This window comes from Urocitellus parryii, chromosome 2 (genome assembly GCF_045843805.1).
Source record: "Urocitellus parryii isolate mUroPar1 chromosome 2, mUroPar1.hap1, whole genome shotgun sequence".
Taxonomy (NCBI): domain Eukaryota; kingdom Metazoa; phylum Chordata; class Mammalia; order Rodentia; family Sciuridae; genus Urocitellus; species Urocitellus parryii.
Window position 1 is genome coordinate 94,956,636 of NC_135532.1, and position 5,454 is coordinate 94,962,089.

At 37.3% G+C, this 5,454-nt stretch overlaps 1 non-coding gene across 1 annotated transcript; it reads right to left on the reverse strand.

Annotated features, from left to right (window-relative positions):
- Positions 1-1,393: 1,393 nt before the first annotated feature.
- Positions 1,394-1,465, reverse strand: Trnav-cac (transfer RNA valine (anticodon CAC)). Its single transcript has one exon. It is a non-coding gene; the product is annotated as a tRNA-Val (tRNA).
- Between the last annotated feature and the right edge of the window lie 3,989 nt (positions 1,466-5,454).

Consider the following 5,454-nt stretch of genomic DNA (forward strand, 5'->3'; position numbering starts at 1 on the left):
GCTCAAACAGCTTCTTAAGTGATGAAGACCAGAAGGAAAAATTGAAAGGACCAGCCTCGAAGGTTTTGCCAGGTAGGAGGAATTTTCTTTTCTTAGGGATAGTTTTATGGATGGACACTCTTTAGTTTGTTTCTATTTATTTTTACAAATGCATTTCATATTTTGCATTAACCTAATGAGAGAGACAGAGACGTGGAAGTCTAAGTATACATATGAGAAAGAGAAATGAAAGACACAGAAACTGAGACAGGGATAAAGACACAGAGAAAAGAACCTAAAAGAATGTCTGTTAGATACACAAGAGAAAGAGTGTGACTTTTTACTCCTAAAATGAAAATTGTGGTAAAAAGGGATCTGAAACTCTCTGAACTTCTGCTGAACAAGAAGAAATGAAATATTTTGAGATGAACTCAGAATTTACCATTAAGGTGGAAAGGGGAACTCAACTTATGGGGATTCAATCATGTTTCATGAATTATTTCATTGAAACAAAGCTTTGGGAGATTAAAAAAAATGGAGATGAGTGTTAGAATGGTAAGGTCAAGGGAAGAAGAAAGCATTGAAAACTTAATGAATGAACAGGCTTAGTGGAGATATAAGACCCAGATAAAAAATGACTCTCCTTTTCAAAGCATTCCCAAGAGTAATGGGGGCAATTTGAGTTAAAAGTAGAAGTGGTTTTCTTCTGTTGAGCTTACAAGGATTTGTGTGATTTGCCTATAGCTTCCCTTTCTACTTGACAGCTGTGTACATTTTTGATAAATAAGTTAAATGATAATTTAAGTTTTGTATGAAAAGTTCAAATGTCACTTGGCTGAAATCTCAGCTATTTGGAAGGTAGAGGAGGAAGTTTGAGGTTGGATTGAGCAATTTAATGAGATCCTTTCTCAAAAAGAGTTGGGGGGTAGCCCAGTGGTAGAATGCTTGCCTAATATGTACAAGGGCCTAGGTTCAATCCCCAGCACTAAAAAAAAAAAAAAAAAAAAAAAAAAAAAAAAAAAAAATTAAAATGTGCAGCAAATTAGAGTTCACAGAGAATATTCACCATTCAGATTCTACCATTAGGACTTTCATGGAGGTGTTTTATCAGCACTCTATCTATGTACAATCCATTTTATTTTTCAATGCATTTTTCTCTTGAGATGGAGTCTCACTATGTTGCCTGGGTTGGTCTTGAATTCATTGGCTCAAATTAGCCTTTCTGCCTCAGCCTCCCATGCCTGACTTTTAATGGTTTTAAAATAAATGATAAACATTAGTATACTTCTCTCTCAACATTTCAGCATATTTATAATTTACTAGCATTGAAGAAAATTTTATGTGTGTGTGTGTGTTGTGTATGTGTGTGTGAAAATTATATATATATATATATATATATTTTTTTTTTTTTTTGTGGTGGTACTGGGGCTTGAACCCAGAACCTGTGCATGTGAGGCAAACACTCTACCAACTGAGCTATATCCCCAGCCCCCAGAAAATGATATTTTTATAAAGAACTTTAAGAAAAGTTAATGTGAAGACTGGGATTGTGGCTCAGTGGTAGAGTGCTTGCCTAGCATGCATGAGACACTGGATTCCATCCCTAGAACCACATAAAAAGCTAAATAAGCATAATAAAGGTATTGTATCCATCTACAAATAAAAATGTATATTTGAAAAAAGAAAAAAGTTAATGTGAAATTGATCAGAATTGGATTTGTTTTTGGTATGGCACTAGAGATTGAACCCAGGGGTGCTCTACCACTGAGCTACCTCCTCACTCTTTTTTTTTTTTTTAATATTTTGAGACAAGATCTTGCTAAGTTGTCCAGGCTGGCCTTGAACTTGTGATCCTCCTCCTCAGCCTCTTGAGTTGCTGAGATTGCATGTGTGTATCACTGTGCCTGGCTAGACTTAGATTTTATGTATAATTTTTAGGTGGTCAGGGCAGATTTGTTTCCATTTAAATTCATTGAACAAACAGAGGTGGGGCAAAAGAATAAAATATTGGATGTTACTTATTTATAGACTCCATAGGAGAAAAAGTTATTACTCTTTTCTTCTATTTTGTATTGATCTTTAGAGGCTAAGAAATAAGCCCAAACTACAGAAGGGCCCTTTTAAAAATTTCAGGCTCTGAATATGTAGCCCAGTGACCTTTGGAAGCAGTCTGCCCTCATAGAGTTCTATCTGGTAATTTTGGACTCTCAGGAATGAATTTTCTGGAAAACCCTATGGAAGTATTTATTTTACTACTGGCCAAGAATAATTGAGCCCTGTCAACATTTTGCAGAAACAGCAAATACGGCACATTACAGGGACATGAGAAGTGAAATGATGAAAAATCAGTCTGATATTTTGACCTTAAATATTCAGAGCCCCAAATTGTAACTTCCTTTAAAAAGATCACACAGGAAATTGTTTTCCCAGACATTCCAAGTTAATCTTGTGGCTTATGTTTGAACAACAACTCACTACCTAAATGAATATTTATGGTTGTTTTAGAAGATTCATCATTACAGACACATCTTGCCTCTTTGGACATGGGTTACAGTCACAGACTGAATCCACTTTAGATTTCTTTGTGGTTTTTTTTTTTTAATATTTATTTTTTAGTTCTCGGCGGACACAACATCTTTGTTGGTATGTGGTGCTGAGGATTGAACCCGGGCCGCACGCATGCCAGGCGAGCGCGCTACCGCTTGAGCCACATCCCCAGCCCATTCTTTGTGGTCTTAAACCAAGTCCTCTTAAAATACTCTGCCTGTACTCTAGCTTACTAGTTTCACAGATCCACCAAGTGTTTTGTGCTATTTGTTCTGATTATATGTGTGTGTGTATATATATATATATATAGTTCTTTTAGTTGTAAGCAGACACAATACCTTTATTTTTATTTATTTATTTTTACGTGGTGCTGAGGATTGAACCCAGATCTCATATGTGCTAGGAAGTGCTCTACCACTGAGCTACAACTCAGGGGCACTCTACCACTAAGCATTAGCTGAGGATGGCTTTGAGCTTGTGATCCTCCTGCCTCAGCCTCCTGAGCAGATGGAATTACAAGCATGTGCCACTGTGCCCAGCCTTCTGATTATATTTTTAATACACAAATTAAAAATATAATTATAATTAAAGTGTAAAAGAGAACTCAATAGGATTTGATTGCTCTGCTTAACCAAAATAATGGTCTAGGGTAAACCAATCCTCCCCAAAGAACCTCTAAACTTTTGCTTAGAATATTTTATCTTAAGGGGCTGGGGCTGGGGCTCAATGGTAGCACACTTATGGTATGTGTGAGGCACTGGGTTTGATTCTCAGCACCACGTATAAATAAGTAAAATTAAGATCTATCAACAACTAAAAAAAATAAAATAGAATATTTTACCTTCAGAAAAGAAAGTCTTTCTATTTTTCTCCAACAAATGAATTTATTTAACAGCTATTTGTTGAGCACCTATTATGTGCTAATCCCTGGAGATACTTTGTGGAAACAAAAGGATTCATTTTGAGGCATGTGTTCTAGTTAGAGGTGAGGGCATGAGTGTAGATTATCAATAATAATTATGATGAATATTATAGAGAAGGTTAGAAGGTGGTAGGGAGAAAGGAAAAGCAGAGCAGAGTAAGCGGGGTGAGGTATATTGGGAGAATGAAGGTGGGTAGCAATTTTGGACAGAGTGGTCAGAGTGAACCTTACTATAAGGGTGCCATTTGAACAAAGACCTGAAAGGAGGAGAGGGACTTGGTTGTGGAGTTATGGGGAGAAGATTCCAGGTAGAGGAAATAGCAAGTGCAAAGACCCTAATATAGGAGGTGTGTCCAGCTTGTTTGAACAATAGCCAATAGGCCAGAGTGATCAGTGAGAGACAAGTCAGAGAGAAAACTGGGGGCCAAGTCGCTTAGCATCTTGTAGGCTAAGTTGTCTTTTCCTCTGAGTAAAACAGGAATCCATTGGAAGTCTTTGAGCGGAGTGACTTAGATTTTAAAAGCAATTCCTGGGACGTACATTGAGAATAGACTTCAAGGACAGAAGGTGGAACAGGAGATCCATGGAGATTTTTCAGTCATTAGGCAAGAGGGATCATGGTAGCTTGGCTGGGATGTTTGCAGTAGAAGTGATGAGAGATTGTTTGTTTCTGGGTAAGTCTCTTTGAAGGTAGAGCCCACAAGATTCCTGACATGTGGATGTAGGGTGTGTATGAGAAAGGAGTAATGATAACTCCATGGTTTTTGGTGTGTAAATAAAAGACTGTATTGAGAGAAGTTAAGGAAGAAAAAAAAAAGGGGATGTGAAGAATGAAGAGAGAACTGTTTCAGGCACTGCGTAATAAAAGGAAGACAGAGTCTTCACAAATACCAGTTACTCATTGAAATAAGGTGCCGTGTGTGTGTGTGTGTGTGTGTGTGTGTGTGTGTGTGACAGAGTATGCACATGTGCACAAGTATTGGAGCCGAGGAGTGATGTGCTGCATCTAGGGAGAAGGAGAGAATAGTGATGTTTTCAGAATCTGTAAGATCTGAATGAACTTGGCAGAACCTATCTTCTAACTATGGGACGTTCTCAAAATTCTGTAGCCTAGCCAATCCATCTTGCAATCTATAAAGAAATATTTTTTTAAAAAATCTTCTTTAGGGGCAAAAAGGCTTGTGTTGTTGTATTTAGTGTTTTTTAAAATTTGTCTTTTAAGAAATTATTTAACATTATATAAGACACTAAAAAATGATGTAAAGAGTAGGTCAATGGTGCTTTTTGCTGAGATTCTGGAGATAAAATGAAAGGTTCATTTCAACAATCACAGCTAATTTAAAGACCTTATTTCAACCGAGTGACTACACTGCCCACACCTGCACCTGGATCCTTCGACATAGGGAAGCTCTCTCACTGCTGTCAAAAGTCTGCTATAACTCAGAATCTCACTTTCACTTTAGTCTAGTTATTTCCTAGATGTACTAGAGCAAAAATGTGGTTAGTTCTTTGATCAAGCAAAACATTTCTCTTGGAATAGAAAAAGCTGAGGAAGGGGCTGGGGTTGTGGCTCAGTGGAGGAGCGCTTGCCTAGCATTTGTGAGGCACTGGGTTCGATTTTCAGCACTACAATAAATAAATAAATAAATGAAGTAAAAAAATTTCATCAACAACTAATAAAAATAGTTTACAAAAAGCTGAAGTTTTGTTCTGTCAGTGAGAATGGACTACATTTTTGGGGGTTTTGTTTTGTAGATTTTACTTGACAAAGGCAGTGGTGACACCTCCAATTATGTGGCTTTTTACAAAATCCTTCCTCCTCCATTAGCTCATGCTGTGCTCACAGTAACTCTGCCCTGTGATGCTGGCCAAGTATCATTACCTCTATTTTGTGGCAGACAGAGCTGAGGCTTAGAGAGTTCAAGAAACTCTCTAAGAAACCACATAATAGAAATGTGGCAGGGCTGACACTGAGCCAGAAAATTTAAAATCAAGTTCTTTGTCAT